Genomic DNA, 10528 nt, shown 5'->3' on the forward strand with positions numbered 1-10528 from the left:
AATAGAGCTGAATCCTATGTTCAAGGATATTAAATTGAATTAAGGGAGTAATGACCTCAGGGCAAGAGCCCACCCAGCTAAATTAGTTCCGGGCAACTAAATACACACCTTTAGTACTGAGACAGGCATAGAGATCTCTAAATTCAAGGCCAATATGCAAAGCAAGGTCTAGGACAGCCAAGCTTTTAGGTAGTAAAGGAGTTAAAAATGTAATAGAACAAGCGGGCCATGTTCCAGCTCCTGTAAGCAGCAGAACTCAGCAGCTTCAGCCATGTGTCTCTGGCTTTATATTCAAGAGGAGAAGGAGACTACTGGGACAATTGATGCTGGTTAGCTGGAGCTAAGAAAGAGATCAACATCACTGAGGTAAAATCTGGGAAGTCTTTTTTGGGAGCTGTGTTCCAGAGATGCCAAGGTCGTACTTTGTGCTGTAGCTGGACTTGGTAATGTGTAAGAGTCACCCAGGTGGTACTGGTTTTGAAGTCATGAAAGGGTCATGAAGAGCAGCTGAGGTTGGGCACCGTGAGAAGCCATGGAAGGCCATTGGTGAAGGTGCACCCTCAGTTGCAATTGATGGCCCAGGACTGAAGGTGTCAGCAAAGGAGTTGAGGTTTGGTACCATGAAGAGAGCCTAGGAAAGTCTATTGGTGAAGCCTAGATACAACGGAAGACCCCAGTGTATTGGAGACGCCACTACCATGGGATGTTCACCAATAACAACAACAACAACAACAACAACAACAACGACAACAACGACAACAACAACAACTGTGTGGTGTGGGCCAACCTGAAGTTAAACTGCTACAGAGGGCAGAGCTGGAGAAGTGAAGCCAGCCCTTTGGAGGATCATGTGTGGAGCCCAGACATTGAAACAAACTGTAACATTGAAGCTGCCTTGGAGACCCAAAGATGTTAAGGATGCCAGAGTCATGGGCTATCTGCTGAGGAAAGCTGCTAACAAGGAGTGGAACCAGCTCAGGAGAAAGAAGTTTGTTGTAATCAACAAAGATGTAGAAGGAGTTGAAGATCTGAAGACCACTTTGACATCAGACATGGAAATAGCAGAGTTGGAGTTTGCCCAGCTGGTTGCCTGTCTTAATTTGGGGATTACAGTTAAGTGATTGGAAGAGACTTTGAACTTTTAACATTGTTGATACTGCTATAGACTATGGGGACTTTGGAAGTTCAACTAAATGTACTTTTAAATTATGCTGTCTAGGTATGGCCTCCATAGACTCATGTGTTTAAACAAGCCTATGGAAGTCAGGGAGTAGAATGTGATAGTTTCCATATGCTTGGCCCAGAGAGAAGGTGTGGCCTTGTTGGAGGAAGTGTGTCACTGTAGGGGTGGGCTTGGAAACCCTTCTAGCTACCTGAGGATGCTCAGTCTGTTCCTGGCTTCCTTCGGGTGAAGATGTAGAACTCAGCTCCTCCTGCACCATGACTGCCTGGATGCTGCCATGCTCCCACCTTGATGATAATGGACTGAACCTCTGAACCTGTAAGCCAGCCCCAGTTAAACGATGTCCTTTATAAAACTTACATTGGTCATGGTATCTGTTCACAGCAATAAAACCCTAAGACATGACCCCAGAAGGGGATTTCAACTCTACATCATTGTCTCAAGGCAAACAAATCAAAGAGTCCCCTTCTGCCTCCTCATCCCCAGACAGACTTCCTGAGGACCTGTCATCACACATTAATCCTGGGGATGTTTGCCAGGAAGATATGTCCATATTGTCATCCTCTGATGACTTTGGGAAGGCCTTTGTAATGTCCTCTCCAGAGAAGCAGCCAGCAGACACAGTAAATCCAAGGTCTGAATCAGTCACTGTCTTCCAGCAAAACAAAAAGAGTCAAGTCAGAAGTCTGGCATCACTTTTCCCTGGCCCCCATGGATAGACTCAAAGCAGTGTGTCAGTACTGTAGCTGTATTATTAATCGAGGGAAGAAGGGATATGTTGGCACCAGTTGTTTGATGCTACACCTATGCAGATGCCACGCTGAGGTTGTAGGAAACCAGAAGGACTTTCTGGGTACAAGTTTGGCAAACTTTCCATATGCCACTTTAGCCACTGCAGAAGGCTCCTCCAAATTAATTGACTTGTCAGCAGCGGTCAGAAAAAACTATCAAGGTATGTTTCCTACTAATAGCAAGAAGACCTCAAAGCTGTGGAATTACATTTCTATTTGTCCAGCAGATTCAAGGAAGGTGGTGTGCCTGCACTGAGGCTGGACCATCAGCAGGGGCAAGAAGCCCACCAACTTGGGCACCAACTGTCTTTTGAGACATCTGCAGTGGTTCTAAGGCCATGTACTCAAGAATGATGTCTCAGAGGCCACTCTGTCCTATTTTCCAGGCATCTGGAGACCTCTGGGTATGGAGCTCTCAGTGGCCTCCTCTTTGTATGATTCTCCAGAGAAGTTCTATGACTCTTATCCAGTTGCCAAAAACATCACAAGTCTTATAGCTGAAGTGATTGCACTTGACCTTTAGCCATACTCCCTTGTAGACAACCTTGGCTTTAACAGGCTGCTTGAATACTTGAAACCTCAGTACTCTTTACCCTCCCCTTCCTACTTCTCTAGAACAGCCATCCCAGGTTTGTATGTCAATGTGAAACAGATAATTACATCACATCTGAAGGAAGCTGAGAGTGTCGTGCTCCATTTCACCTCTGGAATACGGATGAGTAGTCAGACTAGTGAATACCTGACCCTTACAGCTCACTGGGTAACCTTTGCATCTGCTGTCTGCCCACATCGTGAGGAGCCCCATTGTTCAGCACTTTTAGATGTGTCACAGATCGACTGTGACTATAGTGGAAACAGCATTCAGAGTGTTGTTGGGAAGCTTGGGTGACTTCCATTAGCATCACTGCCATTGACAATCCAAGAATAGGGAAAGTGCTGAGTGAGTGTGAATACTCAAATGTACAGTGTTTCAGTCACACAGTAAGTCTGATTGTGAGCGAGGCTATCAAGAGCCAAAGGATGGTGCAGAACTTACTGAGTATTGCTTGGAAGCTGTGCGAGTGGGTCCATCGGTCACCCAGAGCAAGAGAGAAATTAGCAGAACTGCAGAAAGAGTGTGAGCCGCCTCAGCACCAGCTGATCCAGGATGTACCATCCAAGTGGAGCACATCATTCCACATGCTTGAACGTCTAATTGAGCAGAAGAGGACAATTAATGAGGAATCTATTGAGTGTAACCTCAGAGAATTGATCAGCTGTGGCCAGTGGGAGGTCATGCAGTCTGTATGCCATGTGCTGAGACCATTCGATGCTGCAAGACGAGAGACGAGAGCCCATATGTCAAGTCATCCCCATGATCCACATCCTCAGCAGAAAAGCTGAGATGCTATTTGGGGAGACAATGGGCATTGATACCATGCTTAAGTCCCTGAAGGAAGCTATGGTGAGCCGCCTGTCTGCCACCCTCCATGACCCCTGTCTGCCACCTTCTATGACCACAGGTTCATCTTTGTCACACTGCTGGGCCCTGGCTACAAAGCTTCCCTGGTAACTGAGTAGGAGACAGAGCAGTACAGGCAATACTTAATTGGGAAGCTTGAAATACTGAATTCTACCTCAGAGGACACAGTCACCTCCAATGGCTGTGACTCGGGGTCCCCACTTAAAGACACAGGCACAAAGGAGAGCCAGTGGTCATTCACACCATAAAAGAGAGATCAGAGAGAAAGAAGCTACCCGGAGACATGGTGCTTGCATGTTTGGAGAAGGAGGTGCTGGAACACAGCTGTGACCCACTTACCTACTGGAGTCTGACGCAGTCATCCTGGCCTGGGCTGTCTACCTTAGCAGTTCAGTTTCCAAGTACAGTCACCTCAGAAAAGCTGTTCAACACACCCATGGAGGCTGGCAGCTTTGATCAGTCCAGGCTCATGATGGAGCATTTTGAAAAGTTCATTTTTTAAAAAGTGAATCTCCCTTCAATATACTTTCAGTAGAGACCTGAAGAGATGGAGCCGCCAGACTGGAAGGAAATGTGCTTCAGAGTGCTAGCTAGTCAGTAGTAGGACTGACTCACTGGGCAGGGCCATATGGGACAGCAGACCTTGCCAGATTTCACCGTAATATCCTCATGTGCCTTACTCCTCCTTTAGGCCAGGTGTCAAAGTGCATTTTCAGAAACCCACTAGAAACAAAGTCTTGGCAATTATGAAATAGGATGATCAGGTTTAAAACTATACAGCTTTTTTTAAGGTGATAGTAATCTGTTTTACTAGAGTTGAAGGAAGACATAAACATTTATATTATGTTATATTATTATATTTATAAATGTATAAACATATATTAATATTATGTAAGGTTTTTATTCAGTTGTATAAAAAAATCCCCATAAACCAGGTGCTGTATTTTAATTAAATATCATTTTAATTGCAACAAAACATCTTTGTGGCTGTCAAATAAAACCTGTAAATAGGAGGTGGAGCCATGCTGACTGAATAGTTCTTAGCCACAGGTTCCAAGAGTTTGTCAAAGAAAGAATATTCTGGAAGCTGTTTGCCATGACAGATCTGGGCATTTGAAAACAAAACTGAACTTGGGTATATCATGGAGTGTCAGTCACATGACTAGTTGGTCATAAGAACATTCCCATGTCAAGTATTCACATTCAGGTTTTCCATCTTCAGTTAACCCAGAGATACCCCACTTATCATGAGCACGTCGAAGATGGAGCCAAGGTTTGAAGTCATGCTTAGGACTTCACCAGTGACATGTTTACATATGACATGTTTACAACAGATGGCCCGTTGATCAAATCTCCATGCCTCTCATTTATTTTTGCATCTCTATACAATAAAACTATCTCATAAAAAGTATGCACTGACCCCCTAACAGTTTGACCAGACTATAGCTCAGATTCTGCTATGAGGGGTAGCTTTTTTTTTTTAACAGAAAAAGCACTTGTTTATTGTAGTCATGAGAAAAGCCTTAGGCATTCAGATATTTCCCCCTACGATAGAGAAGACTCAACCATCATTAGGGCATTATAGAATCCCAAGGATATCAAAATGAAGTATCAGCTATCAGATTCTTTACCAGACTCCAAAGTTTTTGCTTATGTCTAAAAAATCTTTTCATTTTTCTCATTTCAAATCAATAAAATATTATGTGTAAAACTCATTTGCCCCTGATCTTTTAGAAAAAATGTTTTGTTGAAATACTGTATGTAGGCTCAGTCTGAATTTGTGTGAACTGCACTTTAGTGTATTTATAAATGATGAGCTTGGATTCTGAAATTAAACTTTTTATTTGTAATTTTCAGAAAAGAAAGAAAGAGATGAAAGAAAACTGTTATATTATTCCTTTCATTATTTTGTCAGTGTCTTATAGGCCATAAATCATTACAGAAAAGGTGAGTATTTTATCTTTCTCCTAGATACTTTTTCAGTGTACATAATCATGGTCTGGATCACAACCATTTCACCACTGGTAATGAGATCCAACTCAAGTGTTATTAATTCTAGTACTTACCATATAGAAATTAAATTAAATGAATACTGATACTCTGTGTACACTTAATTAATACACTAATAATATACCTCTAATTTATGTCTCCCTTCCTCTGCCGTAAGCTGAATGTTAATCCCTGAAATATATAGAAACAAAAAACTTAATAATAAAAAATTAGCATTTAAAAATTCTTGCTATTTTATTTATTGTTAATACTTTTAACATTTCTTTTTTCATATGTGATAGCTATTTCTTTCACAATCAATATAATCGTATTTCCTGTAACACTAAAATAAAACAAACATAGACATGTTTTGATGAGTCTGACTTAAAATCGAAGAGCCAACATTATCAAAAAATAATGGCTGAATCTTTAATGTTATATACCTTAGATGAGATAGAAACAAATCTGCAAACTGGTAGCTTTCATGAAGTTTAAGACAGCTTACAATAATGGTGTCATATTACAGTAAATGTGAAGTAAACACACATAAGTGATGATGGATCAATTCCCAAAAAGAACTTTGTTTCAATAAATACACAGGATGTTCTAGAATAAGATTTACCAACTAAGTGCCTTCTTTGTAAACATGGTAGCCAAACATGTGATGAACTGTTACAGGCAAGAAGACAGTCTAGAGTTCAACAGGTCCTGTATAACTTCAAAAAGAAACACAGGAGAAAGCCTATCTTAAATATTAGGTTAAGAATCTATTTACTTTGCTAGAACTACCCACATCAAATCACAGAGACTGGGTGTACAAAAACCAGGAATTTACTTCTCATAATTCTAGCCAAGAGCTAAAATCTGGGTTTCTGTAGATTTACTTTCCTTTGAGGAATTTGGAATTTTATCTCATTTTCTGTCTCATGAATGTAGACTAGACACCTATGAATTGCTGCTTAGCTCTTAAAGCTTATAGTCTATCACAAAACTACTGCTGACCCACAAGAGGGATCATTTTAGACACTACTGTTGGGTGACAGATTTGCCGCATACTTTGGTACTCAGTACCTCATATTTACTTGGCCTTGATTCTATCCTCCCTTTTCAGTAGCTTCGGGAGCTAAGATCTATCCTGAACTCAGTCATGAACCCATGCATATGTGATACAATGCCACACAAATGCTGCATAAAGCTTCAGAAAGTCCTGGTTTTAATCACATTTCAAAATCAAATATTGACAAAAGCAATTTTATTTCCAGTTCCATAAAAACAATATCTAAAATTTGTATCTGACTAAGAAAAATACTTAGATTTTATATGTAGAACAAAAGGAGAATAAAATTTAAATGAACAGGCTTAACTAGAGATATCTATCAGTAGATCAAGCAGGATAAGAATGAACTCTTAGGCTTAGGGAGAGGCCTAAAACAAACTAAATTCCCTCTATTCATAGTGGGAAAAGCCCCATATTCTGCATATAGAGAGAGGTTGCACATACTTTTTAAAACTGACATCTTATTTTCAAGGCTTTCTGCAGGGGATTTTTATTTCCCATGTTTCCAGGTTCTATTTCATATTCCATGTTTGAATTACCTCATGGTCAAAAATACTTGTTAACTAAAATCCTGACCTCAGTACTTTGGTGTGTGATTTCAGTTGTAGTTAGGTCTTTTATTAGGACCTATTAAGGTCCTGTGGTTCATAAATGCAAGGACCTGAATTTATCAAAATGGTGGCATAAGTAAAGAAATACACGGAAAGCTATACCCAAGATGAATATGAGTACAGGAAAAGATACACAAGGAAACAACGAGCAGATTTCCTTCTGAGAGCCACAGAGAGATGTTTAAGGAGACACTAACTGCTAATAATGTTATGTTAGATATCTAGATATTAGAATTATGAGAAAACACATTACCATTATTTATGCCATCTAGTCTGTCTCTTTTTGTTTTGTTCTGTTTTTAGTAGCCTTGTCAATCTATACCATTCAAAATTGATTTCTAAATTGAAAAGAATCATTATTCAGGAACTTGGAAAACATTTCAGTCAGCAAGCTGGAGGATCTGGGTCTGATTCTAGTAAAAAGCCCACATCAAAAATGTGTGTAGCAAACCCCGTGGGAGAGAGACCTCACCGCCTGATCAGGTGGGCACTCCTGAGGCTGCAGAGCGGAGGAGACCACCAACACTGCCCACCCCTGCCCACATCCCTGGCCCAAGAGGCAACTGTATAAGGCCTCTGGGTTCCCGTAGGGGAGGGCCCAGGAGCGGCAGGATCCCTGCGCCTGAGACACCGCCAGAACCTGAAGGAAACAGACCGGATAAACAGTTCTCTGCACCCAAATCTCGTGGGAGGGAGAGCTAAACCTTCAGAGAGGCGGACACGCCTGGGAAACCAGAAGAGACTGCACTCTGTGCACATCCAGACGCCAGAGGAAAACACCAAACGCCATCTGGAACCCTGGTGCACGGAGGCTCCAGGAAAGAGCGGCGCAGATCTTCCCGGTTGCTGCCGCCGCGGAGAGGACTTAGGCAGTACCCCACGAGCAAACTTGAGCCTTGGAACCACAGGTAGGACCAACTTTTCCCCTGCAAGAAACCTGCCTGGTGAACTCAAGACACAGGCCCACAGGAACAGCTGAAGACCTGTAGAGAGGAAAAACTACACGCCCGAAAGCAGAACACTCTGTCCCCATAACTGGCTGAAAGAAAACAGGAAAACAGGTCTACAGTACTCCTGACACACAGGCTTATAGGACAGTCTAGCCACGGTCAGAAATAGCAGAACAAAGTAACACTAGAGATAATCTGATGGCGAGAGGCAAGCGCAGGAACCCAAGCAACAGAAACCAAGACTACATGGCATCATCGGAGCACAATTCTCCCACCAAAGCAAACACTGAATATCCAAACACACCAGAAAAGCAAGATCTAGTTTCAAAATCATATTTGATCATGATGCTGGAGGACTTCAAGAAAGACATAAAGAACTCCCTTAGAGAACAAGTAGAAGCCTACAGAGAGGAATCGCAAAAATCCCTGAAAGAATTCCAGGAAAACACAATCAAACAGTTGAAGGAATTAAAAATGGAAATAGAAGCAATCAAGAAAGAACACATGGAAATAACCCTGGACATAGAAAATCAAAAGAAAAGACAAGGAGCTGTAGATACAAGCTTCACCAACAGAATACAAGAGATGGAAGAGAGAATCTTGGGAGCAGAAGATTCCATAGAAATCATTGACTCAACTGTCAAAGATAATGTAAAGCGGAAAAAGCTACTGGTCCAAAACATACAGGAAATCCAGGACTCAATGAGAAGATCAAACCTAAGGATAATAGGTACAGAAGAGAGTGAAGACTCCCAGCTCAAAGGACCAGTAAATATCTTCAACAAAATCATAGAAGAAAACTTCCCTAACCTAAAAAAAGAGATACCCATAGGCATACAAGAAGCCTACAGAACTCCAAATAGATTGGACCAGAAAAGAAACACCTCCCGTCACATAATTGTCAAAACACCAAACGCACAAAATAAAGAAAGAATATTAAAAGCAGTAAGGGAAAAAGGCCAAGTAACATATAAAGGCAGACCTATCAGAATCACACCAGACTTTTCGCCAGAAACTATGAAGGCCAGAAGATCCTGGACAGATGTCATACAGACCCTAAGAGAACACAAATGCCAGCCCAGGTTACTGTATCCTGCAAAACTCTCAATTAACATAGATGGAGAAACCAAGATATTCCATGACAAAACCAAATTTACACAATATCTTTCTACAAATCCAGCACTACAAAGGATAATAAAGGGTAAAGCCCAACATAAGGAGGCAAGCTATACCCTAGAAGAAGCAAGAAACTAATCGTCTTGGCAACAAAACAAGGAGAATGAAAGCACACAAACATAACCTCACATCCAAATATGAATATAACAGGAAGCAATAATCACTATTCCTTAATATCTCTCAATATCAATGGCCTCAACTCCCCAATAAAAAGACATAGATTAACAAACTGGATACGCAATGAGGACCCTGCATTCTGCTGCCTACAGGAAACACACCTCAGAGACAAAGACAGACACTACCTCAGAGTGAAAGGCTGGAAAACAACTTTCCAAGCAAATGGTCAGAAGAAGCAAGCTGGAGTAGCCATTCTAATATCAAATAAAATCAATTTTCAATTAAAAGTCATCAAAAAAGATAAGGAAGGACACTTCATATTCATCAAAGGAAAAATCCACCAAGATGAACTCTCAATCCTCATCTTCGGTTGGTTTATATACAAGTGTGCAATTTCTAGGCTTGAAAGTAAAATGATGCTATCTGGTGCTGGATAGAGGAGCCTTATTTTTTATTATGGCAGCTTGCTATTTTTGTAATATGGTGATTTGGTTGAACACATTAAAGTACAGTAGTAACTGATCTCCCCCTCTTCCTGGATGAGTGAGGAGATGATTAAATGTTGATGTCAGCATCCATGAGCATATTCAGATGAGCTTCTGCTTCTGTTGAAAAGGATGCTGTGTTTGATTGTGGTCCGAAGCTTTGAAGCACTACTTGGCATCTCCTTCCTTGGAGGTCTCACTGTTTAAACATAACAGATTTGATAGCTTGTTGGTAAGGTGAGGTCCAGCTTGTCTCCACTAGGTCATCTTCATGTGAATCCGGTGGTTATACGGTTTTGTTCTAGGGATATTTCATTTTTTTTAATAACGGTTTTAGCTGACATTCATGGAGAGAATGAATCCTTAGAAGTGTGCCACTAGTGAAAGGAAATCCTGTCTAGAGTATGTTTCTTTACAAAGCTGTGTCACACCATCCTTTGGGCCCTCTGCTGGAAAAGTAGAATCAAGTCTCAAATAATGCCTTTTAAATTGTATCCTCTAGTATTATAGATGTAGGACAGTACTGTATCATACCTCTGTGGATGTAAAATAGCTTGTACCTGCTTTATGATACGTAGTAGTGACCGTGCTTTATCAGAGCTGTTTTTAATGATGTTGCTCAGAATGTTTTCTTTCCAGATGATGATTGAGAAGCTAATTTAAAAAAAATGGTGCCAGGTACCACAAGAGTAACAGAACTGTGCTGT

At 41.1% G+C, this 10528-nt stretch overlaps 1 pseudogene; it reads left to right on the forward strand.

Annotated features, from left to right (window-relative positions):
* Positions 1 to 324: 324 nt before the first annotated feature.
* Positions 325 to 4150, forward strand: Zbed4-ps1 (zinc finger, BED-type containing 4, pseudogene 1; annotated as a pseudogene).
* Positions 4151 to 10528: the final 6378 nt, after the last annotated feature.

Source organism: Rattus norvegicus, chromosome 1, assembly GCF_036323735.1.
Source record: "Rattus norvegicus strain BN/NHsdMcwi chromosome 1, GRCr8, whole genome shotgun sequence".
NCBI classification, from domain to species: Eukaryota; Metazoa; Chordata; class Mammalia; order Rodentia; family Muridae; genus Rattus; species Rattus norvegicus.